Source organism: Callithrix jacchus, chromosome X (assembly GCF_049354715.1).
Source record: "Callithrix jacchus isolate 240 chromosome X, calJac240_pri, whole genome shotgun sequence".
Classification (NCBI taxonomy): Eukaryota; Metazoa; Chordata; class Mammalia; order Primates; family Cebidae; genus Callithrix; species Callithrix jacchus.
Window position 1 is genome coordinate 100,794,624 of NC_133524.1, and position 15,819 is coordinate 100,810,442.

Below are 15,819 nucleotides of genomic sequence, written 5' to 3' on the forward strand. Positions count from 1 at the left end.
ACTCAGAAACCTAATTAGAAAGGCGGTTCATCTACAATGAAGGGAAAAAAACAGCCGAGTATACTCAAAATCAGAACCCATCAGCAACGGAACAAGCCCTGATGGAAAAGGACTCATCAGCAACCGAACAAGCCCTGATGGGAAAGGACTCATCAGTAACGGAACAAGCCCTGATGGAAAAGGACTGTGTTCTATTATCTGAAGTAGGCTTTAAAAGGTGGATGATAAGAAACTTCTGGGAGTTAAAGGAACTTGTTATAACCCAATGTAAAGAAACTAAGAACTTGGAAAAAAGGTTCGATGAAATGTTGAAAAGAATAGACAATATAGAGAGGAATACAAATGAACTTATGGAGTTGAAAAATACAACACAAGAACTTAGTGAAATATGTACAAGCTTAAACAGCCGAATGGATCAAGCAGAAGAAAGGGTATCAGAGGTCGAAGACCAACTTAATGAAACAAAACGACAAGACAAGAATAGAGAAAAAAAGGATAAAAAGGAATGAGCAAAGTCTCCAAGCAATATGGGACTATGTGAAAAGACCTAATATACGCTTGATTGGTGTACCTGAATGTGACGGAGAGAATGAATTCAAGCTGGAAAATACTCTCCAGGACATTATCCAGGAAAATTTTCCTAATTTAGCAAAGCAGGACACTGTTCAACCCCAGGCAATACAGAGAACACCACAAAGATATCCCTCAAGAAGACCAACCCCAAGGCACATAATCGTTAGATTCACCAAGCTCGAAATGAAGGAGAAAATATTAAGGGCAGCCAGAGAGAAAGATCAAGTTACCCATAAAGGCAAGCCTATTAGCCTTACAGCAGATCTCTCAATGGAAACCCTACAAGCTAGAAGAGAGTGGGGGCCAATATTCAATATACTTAATCAACAGAACTTTCAGCCCAGAATTTCATATCCTGCCAATTTAAGCTTTACATTTGAAGGAAAAATAAAATCTTTTAGGAACAAGCAACAAGCAAGTACTCAGAGATTTTATTACCACCAGGCCTGCTTTACAAGAACTTCTAAAAGAAGCATTATACACAGAAAGGAACAACCAGTATGACCCTTTCTAAAAATACACCAAAAAGTAAAGAGCATTAACATAAAGAAGAATTTTCATCAACGAAAGGACAAAATAGCCAGTTAATATCAAACGGCAGCAACCCTAAAGTTAAATCGACCAAATCTCCCAATCAAAAGATACAGACAAAATCTAACGGTATATCCAAAGATATACATAGACTCAAAATAAAGGGTTGGAAAAAAAAAACGTACCAACCAAATGGAGAGCAAAAATAAATAAATAAAAAGCAGGAGTTGCAATTTTCATATTTGACAAAATAGATTTCAAAGCTACAAGGATACAAGGGTAAAAGGATTAATGTAATAATAAGAGATCTTAACACCCAGAAAGACCCATAATGAGATTTAGATTCAAAGAGACAGAAAGTTGATAACGATATCCGGGACTGGAACTAAGATCCAGAACAAATAAACTCAATAGAGCTCTCCATTTTAAACACACAAAATATACATTATCCACAAAATCTAACGATATATCTAAAGATATACAAAGACTCAAAACAAGGGGATGGAAAAAAACTCACCAACCAAATGGAGAGCAAAAATAAATAAATAAAAAGCAGGAGTTGCAATTCTCACACTTAATAAAATAGATTTCAAAGCTATAAGGATGCAAGGGTAAAAGGATTAATGTAACAATAAGAGATCTTAACACCCAGATACATAAGACACATAATGAGATTTAGATTCAATGAGACAAAAAATTGATAACGATATCCAGGACTTGAACTCAGAGCCAGAACAAATAAACACAATAGAGGTCTCCATTTTAAACACATAAAATATGCATTAACCACTTTAAACACTCAAAATATTGATCGGCCATTATTGAAACCCATTTTAGGAATGAAGTAATATTCCTTTTCCCCTCTTTTTCTTTTTTTCCCCTTCTTTTTCTCTTTTTCCCTCAAAACAAACAAACAAACAAACAAAAACACAAAACAAACAAACAAAAAAAAGGAAATAAAAATATATATATATAAAAATTAGCTGGGCGTGGTGGCGCATACCTGTAATCCCAGCTACTTGGGAGGCTGAGGCAGCAGAATCACTTGAACCTGGGAGGCAGAGGCTGCAGTGAGCCAAGATTGCACCACTGCACTCCAGCCTGAGTGATAGAGCAAGACTCCATCTCAAAAAATAAGAATAATAAAAAGTAAATAAAAATAAAAAACTAAAATGTCTATTATGAGAAACTAAAAATAAAAGGTCATACTTGTAAAATATTTATTGCTGGAGCTAGGTGCAAAAAAAGAAAAAAGAAAACAATTTGTTTTTTTCCCCCCTTTTCGCTTTAGGAGGATTTAATGCCATAGCCAATATTTTGGCTTTGTGTGTTTCAGTCCCCACCAGTTTACATGCTTGTATAAATTCTCCAACTGTAGCTGCCTTTCCTCTGCCTACATTGTTTGCTGGCAGTTGACATTAGCATTTTCATAAGCCAACTGCAACCATATCAGCAGTCTGGGCATGACTAATTTGTCTCTTAATTGCCTGGGTTAACTGATTGATAAATTCAATAAATGGCTCTTGAGGCCCCTGTCGAACATTTATAAAAGATCCCTGTTGAACTCCACTTTTGGGAATTCAGCCCCAAGCCCTGAGAGTGCACAAAGCTACTTGTACATAGGCTTGGGGAACAAAACTAAGTTGTTGTTGTTTATTGGCATAGGGACCCCTCCCCTGGAACATAACAGCTGTTATGTCTTGCCCAGCCACTTGATTCTGGTTGGCTTGTTGTTCACACAAGTCATCATATTCTGCCTTCCAGAGGAGACATTGACTGGGCTTTAAAGTTGTTTTAGCTTGCACTGACCAGTCCCATGGAGTCACACAGTTGTCTGCTATGGCTTCAATTAATCCTTTCATAAATGGGCTAGCAGCTCCATTTTCTCTAATGCTTTTTCTTATCTCTTTATAAGCATCAAAAGAAATGGGTTCATATACCTGATTGTCCTGTCGATCTTGCATTACCAGGCAGGACAAGAGCTCCCCTTCTGATACTGATTGCCTAAGACAGGGTCCCATAGCTGTAGTGTCTCCCTTGTCCTTTTTTCAATATATAGGGGAAGGGTCTCAAGGAGAACCTCTGTTTCCACTGTGGCACTTTTACCCAGTAATTGCAGGGCTGAAGGAGAAGAAGGAGGCAGTAAGGTAGGTGATGGTTCCTCCTCCCTTCCCTTTTTAGGCTCTTCCGTGTAGAGTGCAGCCAAAGAAGCCCTGACAAAGGCCCATAACATTAAAGATGTTACTGAGACCCATTGCCCTTTTGCATGATGTTGTTTAAGATCTCTCCCCACTTGTTCCCAGAGTTCTATGTCTAGTGTACCTTCTAACAACAGGTCCCTTAATTGAGCTGGCAAAACCAAGGCTCCACTAGCTTCAAGCAGCTGTCTCAATACTTTTTATGTACTATCTGTTGTGCTGATAACTATTGTCCTATGATGAAACCCTAGCTTTAACAATACCCTTAAACTTGGAAATCCCAAGTGGGCACCAATGACTTACTTACTGACTTACTGACTGCACACTCTCTTGACCTTCATTTTTGAGGGCTCCATTGTGATCTGTTGCAGCATTCTTCATGTGGGGGCACCAGCTGTTGAATCTGTCCCACAGACTCTGGCTGAGTGACAGATGAAACGAGTATGCAGACACAAGTATTTTGCCTGTGAGCATGGCTATGGGACTGCACAGCTTAGCACCACTGATGAGAAAGTGCAGCAACAATAAGCCAGAGATGCTCATATTTATTTTAGTACAGATTTTATGACAAAGGCCTGGAACAAACACAATTTGTGGGTGACTAACATTGCCAATCCCCTGAGTAGGGGGCAGTCCTATGGGCAGATGATCAAAGGTCGGTTTTAGGACAACATGAGTAAACAGGCTATTTAGATAAACTCCCCTACATTCCCTTGTACCTACTCCTCACCCTTTGACTCAGGGTAAGAAGAGCCACCTTCAGCTCATTCTTCCCCAAAGCTTTGCAAAACCTCCCGGCCTTCCAAGAAGGTTTACATCTTTCCTATCATTTCTCCCACCACCCTGGCTGATCTCCCACAGCCCCAAAACCCTCTGAGAGGCCCCAGTGTGTGATGTTCCCCTCCCTGTGTCCATGTGCTCTCATTGTTCAACTCCCACTTATGAGTGAGAACATGGAGTGTTTGGTTTTCTGTTCCTGTATTAGTTTGCTGAGAATGATGGTTTCCAGCTTCATCCATGTCCCTGCAACAAACACATGAGGATGAACATCTTTTTTAGAGGCTTCCTGATTATACATATTTCCTCTTCTGTGAAGTACTTTTTTTTCAGGTCATTTACCTATTTTTCCTTTAAGTTGTTTGTTTTTTAAGTATTGCTTCTTAGGGGTTCTTCACATATTCTGTATCTAATTATTGGTCAGCAATGTATTTTGAAAAAAAGTTTCTTTGAGTCTGTTGCTGGTCTCCTTTTTTAAAATTATACTTTATGTTCTAGAGTACATGTGCAGATCTTGCAGGATTGTTGCTTAGGTACACACATGCCATGGTGGTTTGCTGCTTCCATCCCCCCATCACCTACATTAGGCATTTCTCCCAATGTTATAACTCCCCAACTTCCCCACCCCCTGCTATCCCTCCCCTAACCCCCAACCCCAACACACCCCAGTGTATGATGTTCCACTCCCTGTGTCCATGTGTTCTCATTCTTCAATACCCACCTATGAGTCAGAACACATGGTGTTTGGTTTCCTGTTCTTGTGTTAGTTTGCTGAGAATGGTGGTTTCCAGATTCATCCATCTCCCTGCAAAGGACAAGAACTCATCCCTTTTTATCATTGCATAGTATTCCATGGTGTATATGTGCCACATTTTCTTTATCCAGTCTATCATTTATGGGCATTTGGGTTGGTTCCAAGTCTTTGCTATTGTAAACAGTGGCACAATGAACATACATGTATGTGTGTCTTTATAATAGAATGATTTATAATCCTTTGGGTATATACCCAGTAATAGAATTGCTGGGTCAAATGGTATTTCTATTTCTAGATCCTTGAGGAATCACCACACTGTCTTCCACAATGGTTGAACTAATTTATACTCCCACCAATAATGTAAAAGTGTTCATGTTTCTCTACATCCTCTCCAGCATCTGTTGTCTCCAGATTTTTTAATGATCACGATTCTAACTGGTGTGAGATGGTATCTCAATATGGTTTTGATTTGCATTTCTCTAATGACCAGTGATGATGAGCATTTTTTCATATGTTTGTTGCATGCATAAATGTCTTCTTTTTAGAAGTGTCTGTTCATATCCTTTGCCTACTTTTTGATGAGATTTTTTTCTTTTCTTGTAAATCTGCTTTAGTTCTTTATAGATTCTGGATATTAGCCCTTTGTCAGACGGGTAGCTTGCAAAAATTTTTTCCTATTCTATTGGTAGCTGGTTCATTCTAATGATTGTTCATTTTGCTGTGCAGAAGCTCTCAAGTTTAATTACATCCCATTTGTCTATTTTGGCTTTTGTTGCAATTGCTTTTGGTGTTTTAGTCATGAAGTCCTTGTCTATGCCTATGTCCTGAATGGTTTTGCCTAGGTTTTCTTCTAGGGTTTTTATGGTGTTAGGTCTTATGTTTAAGTCTTTAATCCATCTGGAGTTAATGTTAGTGTAAGGTGTAAGGAAGGGGTCCAGTTTCAGCTTTCTGCACATGGCTAGCCAGTTTTCCCAACATCATTTATTAAACAGCGAATTCTTTCCCCATTACTTGTTTTGGTCAGGTTTGTGAAAGATCAGATGGTTGTAGATGTGTAGTGTTACTTCCAAGGCCTCTGTTCTGTTCCATCAGTCTAAATCTCTGTTTTGGTACCAGTACCATGCTGTTTTGATTACTGTAGCCTTACAGTATAGTTTGAAGTCAGGTAGCATGATGCCTCCAGCTTTGTTCTTTTTCCTTAGGGTTGTCTTGGCTATGCAGGCTCTTTTATGGTTTCATGTGAAGTTTATGGTGTTTTTTCCAGTTCTGTGAAGAAGGTCAATGGTAGCTTGATGGGGATAGTGTTGAATCTATAAATTACTTTGGGAAGCATGGCCATTTTCACAGTATTGATTCTTCCTAACCATGAGCATGGAATGTTTTTCCATCTGTTTGTGTCCTGTCTTATTTCCTTGAGCAGTGGTTTGTAGTTTTCCTTGAAGAGGTCCTTCACTTCCTTTGTTAGTATTGCTAGGTATTTTATTCTCTTTGTAACAGTCGTGAATGGGAGTTTGCTACAAAGTGAATAAAATACCTTTATTGCTAGGTATTTTATTCTCTTTGTAGCAATTGTGAATGGGAGTTCACTCATGATTTGGCTCTTCGTCTGTTATTGGTGTATAGGAATACTTATGATTTTTGCACATTGATTTTGTATTCTGAGACTTTGCTGAAGTTGCTTATCATCTTAAGGAGATTTGGGGATGAAACAATGGGGTCTTCTAAATATACATTCATGTCGTCTGCAAATAATGGCAATTTGACTTCTTCTTTTCCTAATTGAACACCCTTTATTTCTTTTTCTTGCCTGATTGCTCTGGCTAGAACTTCCAATACAATGTTCAATAGGAATGGTGAACTGATCTCCTTTTTTGCATCCATATTATGTTCATTTACAATGAATGTAACTGGAATAAACCTGTTTGTGGAAAAACATGACTTTCAGTATGCATGCAGCTCTACTGGTGAGAAAGTATCCTGTTAGGCAGATTTTCAAAATGTATCCTGTTAGGCAGATAAGAAAGTATCCTGTTAGACAGATTTTCAAAATGTTTTACTTAAGTACAATATACATACATACATATCTTAGGTGTATATCATGATAAATGTTCACAAAGTAAAGACACCCATATAATCAGCTTTCAGTTCAAGACACAGTATGTTACCAGCCCCCTGCCCCCAAACTTCTTTTGTGCCCCTATCCAGTCCCTATGCTCAGGGATGATAACCACTCTCCTGACAATTAGTTTTGCCTCTTTTCTGCTTTAAATAAATGGGATCTTTCAGTATGTACTCCTCTGTTTGGCTTCTTTTGCTCAACATTAGGTTTGTGAGATTCATCCACGTTGTTGTGAATTTGTAGTTAGTTTATTATCCTTTATGTGCTACATTTTAATGTATGAATATACTGCAATTTATTTATTTATTCTCCTGTTGGTGGACACTTGTTTTTTTTTCAGTTTGGGGCTATTTCAAATAATGCTGTTATGAGCATATTTATAATGTCTTTAGTGAATAAACATATGCATTTTTCTTGGGTATATACCAAGAAGTGGAGTTGCTGGTCATGGGAAATGCATAGGTTCAGCTTCAGTGGATAGAGCCAACTAGTTTTCCCAAAAACTTGTACCAATCATTGCTCGTCTTTTAATACTAATGTTAATTCTCATGTCTTTTAATATACAATGTTTGTGGAATCAAATATATCAATCTTTTCCTTTAAAACTTGTGTTTTCTGATGTTGTTTAGGAAGTTCTCTACTCTGAGGACATGATTTTTTATTGGTTTTAAGATTCTGGTTGTGTACTTTGGTCTTTTATACATCTAGACTTTATTTTGTATAAGGCATGGATCTAGATTTTTCTTCAAGAAGGAAACAAGTGTCCCAATCATATTTATTAAATTATTCATTCTTTATTCACTCCTTTGCAATGTCACTTCTTTCATATACCAATTTACTATAGGTGCCTTTTCCAGTTTTGTAATTAAAGTGTCAAATTCCACAAAAAATTGGCCTGTTAATATTTTGATTGAAACAATATTGGATTTATGTATTAATTTGAGAAGAATTACCAATTTTCTGACTTATAGTCTCCCCACATACAAATGAAGTATTGATGGGAAAGACAACCCATCATGGTCCCTAAGCATTCATACATGTTCTTGCTGAGGATGCCAAAACTATAAGGCACTGATGACTCTTTACCTTGGCCATTCTCAGGACCATGTTTGCAGTGAAAAACCCTGAAGGATGAGAAAACATCACAAAGAGCAGGCTTATTTGCATTTTCTATAAAAGCAGTGGATCCTCCAAATGTATTTTTTCTTTCCTGTAATGCAACCCACTGTGCAGCCATCCATCATTGGTCCTTTGCATTGCCCATATGGGATTTGGGGGGTATTGGGAAAAAAACGCAAGCTGACAAAAAGTTCTAGCTACTGCTTTTTCTGAGTAATAAAGTCCTTTGCCTCTCACCTAAGATTCTCATGTTTTCTGACAGAATACATGAAACTGTGTGTATCAGGCTGATTTGAAAATTTGTAAATAGGGTCCAATTCTAGACCTTTGGTAGTTCTTAACAAGTATATTCCTCCACTTTCCAATTTTTATTAAATTTCTTTTAGTTCAATCTTATACCTTTCTATATAATGGTTTATACATCTTTGTTAGCTATCCTCCTAGCTGCCTTAAGATTTTGGGAATATCATGAATGGGCTGTTTTTCCTATTGTGTTTTCTAATTGATTGCTGAATTCCACATGCTTTATACATGTCACTAGTATAGCTCCTCATATAGAATAATGTACTGTTTCCCTTGATAGAATGTTGGCTTCTCTTGAGAGCAAAAAACCATGCCTTATTCATGTCTATATTCTCCCAATGAAACATTTAATTCAACTAACATTTATTGAGCATTGTTATAATTTGAATATGGTTTGTGCCCACCAAAGCTCATATTGAGACTTAGTCCCCAATGTAACAGTGTTGAGAGATGGTGGAACCTTTAAGAGGCTTCTGGGTCACTAAAGATTCACTTTCGTGAAGGAATTAAAGCAGTTTGGTAGGAGTGAGTCAATTCTTACTCTTTGTGGGACTGGATTGGTTATGCAAGTGCAAGTTGTTATAAAGTGAGGTTGCCTCTTGTGTTTTGCGTTTTACTGTCTTTGCAGGGAACTGCTTTCCCTCCATTTCTCTGTCACGTTTTGACGTGGTTCAAGGCACTCATCAGAAGCTACCAGATACAGCTGCCAAATCTTAAACTTCCCAGCCTGTAGAACCATGAGCTAAATAAACCTCTTTTCTTTGTAAATTGTCTAGTTTCAGGTATTCACTTATAGCAACACAAAATGGAGTAAGACAAGCATCTACTATGTATCAGTTGCTAAATAAAAAGAGGTATACAATCATAAATAAAATGCCTACTCTCAAGGAGTTTTCAAAATGTGAAGAAGACAGACATAGCCACAAAATATTTCTGTTAAGAAAGTCATATTGGCCAGGTGCAGCAGCTCACACCTATAGTCCCAGCACTTTGAGAGGCCAAGGTGGGCAGATTGATTGAGCCCAGAAGTTTGAGACCAGGCTGGGCAACATGGTGAAACCCCATCTCTACAAAAAATACAAAAACTAGCCAGGCATGGTGGTGCACCCCTGTAGTCCCAGCTACTTGGAGGTTGAGGCCAGAGAGTTGCTTGAACCCTGGGGGAGGCGAGATCATGCCACTGCACTCCAGCCTAGGTAACAGAGTGAGGCTCTGTCGAAGGAAAGGAAAGGAAAGGAAAGGGGAAAGGGGAAAGGGAAGGGGAAAGGAAAAATGGGGAGGGCGGGAAAGATATATAAAGAAAGAGGAAGGAAGGAAGGATAGATTATGTATTATAACAAAGGTATGAACAAAGTGCTGTGGGAGCAGGGGCAATTAATCATAACTTGGAAGATCCTGGAAGTCTTCAAATAATGAGTGTTTGAGTTGGGCCTTAGATGGTGATCTAGACTGGTGCAGATGGAGAGCTACGGAAAGGAGGTAACTTCTTATACCATGCCTGATATTCAGAGCCTTCCACAATATAGTCCCTAACCTAGCGGCTATGTCCTTCAGTAAATAAAAGTTAGCCTTTCATGCCAAATTCATCCATCAATCATATTCTAAACTCAAAATATTTGAGTTCCCACCTTGTTGTTTTGTACTATAGCTCAATGACTAAGAGGAAAGAATCTGGAGCCAGAGGAATTTGGATTCTGGTCCATATTTGACAACTTACTGGCTATGAATTCTTGGGTAAATAAGGCAAAAAATGGTGCTTATCTCACAGGACTGTGTGATCAGATAATTCTTGTAAAACTTTGGCATGGTACTTTGCACAAAGTATAATACTATCAATGCTACCTCTACTTAAACCATCCCTCTCATCTCAAGTCAATTAAAACATACTTATTGTATTATCCACTATGTGCAATAGATTGTATTAAGTATCATGAAGAACATAAAGAGGAATAAGTCCCTATTTCTTCCCAGCCACATGACAGGTAGAGAATAAAAAATATGTACACAAATAGGCCAGGTGCAGTGGCTCATGCCTGTAATCCCAGCACTTTGGGAGGCTGAGGTGGGCAAATCACTTGAGGTCAAGAGTTCAAGACAAGCCTGGCCAACATGGCAAAACCTCATCTCTACTAAAAAAAAAAAAAAAAAAATTAGCCAGGCATGGTGGCACGCACCAGTAATCCCAGCTACTTGTGAGGCTGAGGCAAGAGAATCACTTGAACCTGGGAGGCGGAGGTTGCAGTGAGCTGAGATGGTTCCACTGTACTCCAGCCTAGGCAACAGAGTGAGACTCTGTCTCAAAAAAATATATATATGTGTGTGTGTGTGTGTGTGTGTGTGTGTGTGTGTGTGTGTGTGTATATTTACAGAAATAATCATGAGGCAAGGCAAATTTAAAGACTTGGATTCTGGGCCGGGCACGGTGGCTCAAGCCTGTAATCCCAGCACTTTGGGAGGCCGAGGCGGGTGGATCACGAGGTTAAGAGATCAAGACCATCTTGGTCAACATGGTGAAACCCCGTCTCTACTAAAAATACAAAAAATTAGCTGGGCATTGTGGCGTGTGCCTGTAATCCCAGCTACTCAGGAGGCTGAGGCAGGAGAATTGCCTGAACCCAGGAGGCGGAGGTTGCAGTGAACCGAGATCGCGCCATTGCACTCCAGCCTGGGTAACAAGAGCGAAACTCCGTCTCAAAAAAAAAAAAAAAAAAAAGACTTGGATTCTTCTAGCTCTGGCCCTCCATAGCATGAAGAAGTCAGACCACATGATGATCAAGACTACTTCTAAGTCTAATATTATAATTCTATGACATCTATGATTTTAAATATTACATCAAGGTTAATAAGTACCAGGGGAAAGTGGAAAAGAGGGAAACCTAATTCTACCTGAGAGAGTCCAAGAAGCCTGAAAAAAAGGAAATGACATTTGAATTGGGCCTTTAAAAATGAATAGCATTTGTTGAAGGAAGATATGGGTGCGATGGAATTCCAGGAAGAGGGGAAAAGAAGAACAAAGAGAAATGTAGGGCACACTTGGGAAACATCCAGTAGTCTTGGGTGGTTGGGACATCAAGATTCATAATATTTAAGTAGAGGAAAGTGAGGTGAAAAAAGTAGGCTGGTGTCAGATTATGGAGGACCTTGAATGTCATGCTGAGTGGTTTGGATTTTATCCTGTAAGCTATTCACATTGGAAGGTGACAAGAAGATCCACTAAAAAGAGTTATAGCGGTTGTTCAGATATAAAATAAGAGATTGAACTAACGCTGTGGTCTAATAACTGAAAAGAAAAGACAAGTTTTTTGGCATTTTTTCATATACTACTCTGTGTATATTGTTGAATGATTTTTAATCAAACATGTTTGGAGGGCAGGGACCATTCTTTCATTCATTCATTCTACAAATATCTATTGAGCACTCACTATGTGCATGACAGTCTGGGCACTGGAAATAGAGTGATGAGTGAGAGTCAAGTTCCCTATATGTTAGTACCCTTTGTGTTGAAAGTACCAGAAAACGATGATACCATTGGAAGTGGGAAGACTAGGAACAGATTGGTAGGGAGAATAAAGAGTTTAATCTTTGGCATATTAAGTTTGGAATGCCTATATGTCAGTGAAAATGTCAACTAGGAAGTTGGATACAGATATCTTGAGTTTTTATGTACTTTATCTCAGAGTTGACCTTTTTTGTACTCCATCTCCATTATCATAATAAAATTGTTAAGGTTTGCTGTTTACCTTTTGAAAACCTAATGAATTACTGGCATCTTTATAGATAATAACATAGTACATTATATTGATCAATATACGTTATATTGAATATGTCAACATGAGGCATCAACACATATAAACTAATTTTTAACAGATGTATATTTTTTCTGTTAAAACAAAATAGAAGGATATTATCTATAAGAAACTCATTATAATCCCATTATGATAACCTGCTTTACTGTTAGTAATTATTTAAAAATTAAGCAACAAATAAAAATACCACAAAAGATATGTTGAACACTATGAAGAATATTATGAAACTTGGAGAAACATTAAAATTAGAATTTCAACCATTATTTTTGTTTACGTTAAAACTCAACAGCTAAGTTTTGCTCAAATTAAAATCTCAACAGTAATTTTGTGAAAAGAAAATCTCAGCATCTATTTCTGTACATATTGATAAGAATAAGAAACTCTTGAAAAATAAAAATGATGTGGGAAGACTTTCCCTATCAGATACCAAGACATTTATTATTATTACAATACAGGCAATGCTGTATTGGCACAGGACTAGATAATAAACTAATGGAATAGAACAGACAGGTCAGAAATAGTCCCAATAATATATGAACACTTGGTATTTGACATAGTTGCCATTCTAACTGAATGGGAGAAGGAAAAACTTTTCAACAAATGATATTGGGACAATTGGATATTCATAAGAAAAAAATGGACCTCTATTCTCATACTCTACACAAAAGTTACTTCCAAGTGTATTACAAACCTATATGTGAAAGTCAAAACCATAAAAATTTTAAATGTTATCATATAAAGGAATATCTTTATGATATTGGGGTATAGAAAGATTTTATTGAAAAGACACAAAAAGCACTTACCACAAGAAAGGATTGATAACTTTGATGTCTATCTTACAATTAGAACTTATGTTAGTCCAAAGAAATCATTACAATGGAAAAATAAGTGACAACGTGGGGAGAGTTGTATGGAACACATATAAAAAAGAAAGAACTAAAATTAAATAACTTCAACAAATTAATTTGAAAAAGTCATACAGCCCAACATAAAAAAACGGTAAATATCTAGAATAAATGCTTCACAGAAGAGGAAATCCAAATGTTCAACCGGCAGTGAAAATATGCTCAACATTATTAGTAATCAGGAAAATCAAATTATGAGATGCCATTTACACCCACTAGAAGGGCAAAAATTAAGAAGTCTGACAATACCATGTGTTGGCCAGCAGGTGGAGCAATGAGAACTATTAAACCTGCCTATTACGGGTGTGAATTGGTACATGCCATGAGGAAGTTAGGCATCATCCAATTAAATTGAAGGTGCTCATATTCCATAAACCAGTAATTCCATTCTTACATAAATGCCTTAGAAATACCTGTGTTTAAAGGACAAGATCAATCATGGTAGCACTGTTTTGTAACAGTCAAAAATTGGATTTCATCTCATCCCAGTTAAAATGACCATTATCAAAAAGACACACACACACAAAACTAACAGATGCTGGCAAAGATGTGGAGAAAGGGGAATTCTCATACACTGTTAGTGGGAATGTAAGTTGGTACAGCCATTATGGAAAATATTATGGGTGTTCCTCAAAAAACTAGAACTAGCACTACCATTATGATTCAGCAATCTCGCAGCTGGGCATATATCAGAAAAAAAATTTTTTAAACAGTATCTGGAAGAGATATCAGCACTCCTATGTTTATTGTGGCACTATTCAGAAGATCCAAGCTATGGAATCAATCTAAGTGTCCATCAATAAATAAATGGATAAATAAAATGTGGTATATGTACACAATTTAGTAGTATTCAGCTATAAAAAAAAAAAAGAATGCAATCCTGCCATTTGTGGCAACATACATGAGCTCCGAGGACATTATGTGAAGTGAAATAAGCTAAGCACAGAAAGAAAATATCTCATGTCTTCACTCATATGTGGGAGCTAAAAAAGTTGATCTCAAGGAGATGGAAAGTAGAACTGTGTTTACCAGAGGCTGGGAAGGGTACTGCAGAGGGGTGAATGAAGAGAGATTGGTTAATGCTTGCAAAAATACAGTTAGAGAGAAGGAATAAGTTCTAGTGTTCAGTAGCACAACAGAGTGATCACAGTATCCAATTTATTGTGTATTTCAAAATAGCTAGAAGATTTGGAATGTTCCGAACGTAAAAAAAAGATAAATGTTTGAGCTGATGGATATCCCAATACCCTGATTTGATCATTACACATAGTACACATGTATCAAAATATCACATGTACCCCATGAACATATACAATTACTATATACCAATAAAACTAATAAACTGTAAAAATAAAACCTGCAAACAATCAGAATGTCCCTCAAAGTTATAATGAATAAATTATGGTATATTTATAAAATGGTAAACTGTGCAACAATACAAATAGATCAACTACAGCTATCTGCAATATCGATGAGTCTCACAAGCAATGAGGAGTGAAACAAGATCATCACAATTCCAAGTTTTACAAAGCATTTAATGTTCAAACATCTGTAAAACAAAACTGTTCTTTAGGGATGCTTATAAGGAAGAAAGCCTATAAACAAAAGCAAAGAAATGATTATCACAAAAGTCAGCATGAAGGCTAGCCCTAAGATGGAGGGAGGGATGTCATCAGTGGTGGGAGGAGAGGATTAGTTTATTAAAGGGTTCTATTTCTTGCCCTGGCTGGTTACTACATGGGTGATGTCTTTGTAATTGTTCTTTAAACTGGCAATTCTCTTCTGAATGTATCTCTTTTCTTAATGAAATATTAAAGGGTTCTATTTCTTGCCCTGGCTGGTTACTACATGGGTGATGTCTTTGTAATTGTTCTTTAAACTGGCAATTCTCTTCTGAATGTATCTCTTTTCTTAATGAAATAGAAAGCAAGGTCACCAGTTGGAAATGATGAGGGAGAGGGTAGTAAAAGATTTGAGGAAAGGAAGACGATATGAAAGAATCAGAGACATTGGCGAGTGAACAAACTAGAGAAATATGGTGTTTTTATCTTATTTTTTATAAAAGCTTTTTATATTGTTTCTGATTTATTATGCTTTTTCTCTCATGCAACGTTATTTTATTAACTTCAATATACCACACATATGTAGTTATCCCAGTAAAATTATAATGCCATTTAATGTTTAAAAATAAATTCTAAAAGTGAAATTAAGTCTAAATAAACCATATAATGATTTGTCATAAAACGTTGGTTACTTACTTATTATTTCACCTTGAGCTTTAGAAAAGTTGCTATAGTTTATATTTAGATAAAAATATGTATCATGAATATATTGTGCTGTATGGTGACTTTTTATTCTTCTTCCTTTAACTTTTTATACCAAGTAGTTTTAGTGTTAAGTTGTATCTTTTATGTCTTTAAACAGATATAGGTATTTATTAACTCCTTATTTTATTGATCTAAATTCCCAAGAGTTATTTTTAATATCAGAAAATATAGCCACATTAACATCACCAAACTAAATATTAATATTGACATTTAAAATTACCAGAAAATGACTACATCCTTAAATTTTGCTCAGAAGATTTAAGTGTAAAAAGTTGACAGGTCTGTATAATTTTACAATATTGCCTATGATTTTATATAAACCAATTTGAAAAACTCAATTATTTAAATTATAACATGCTTTACTTGTAAATCCATGTTTATAATTGTATAGCTTCAAGTTTAAACAT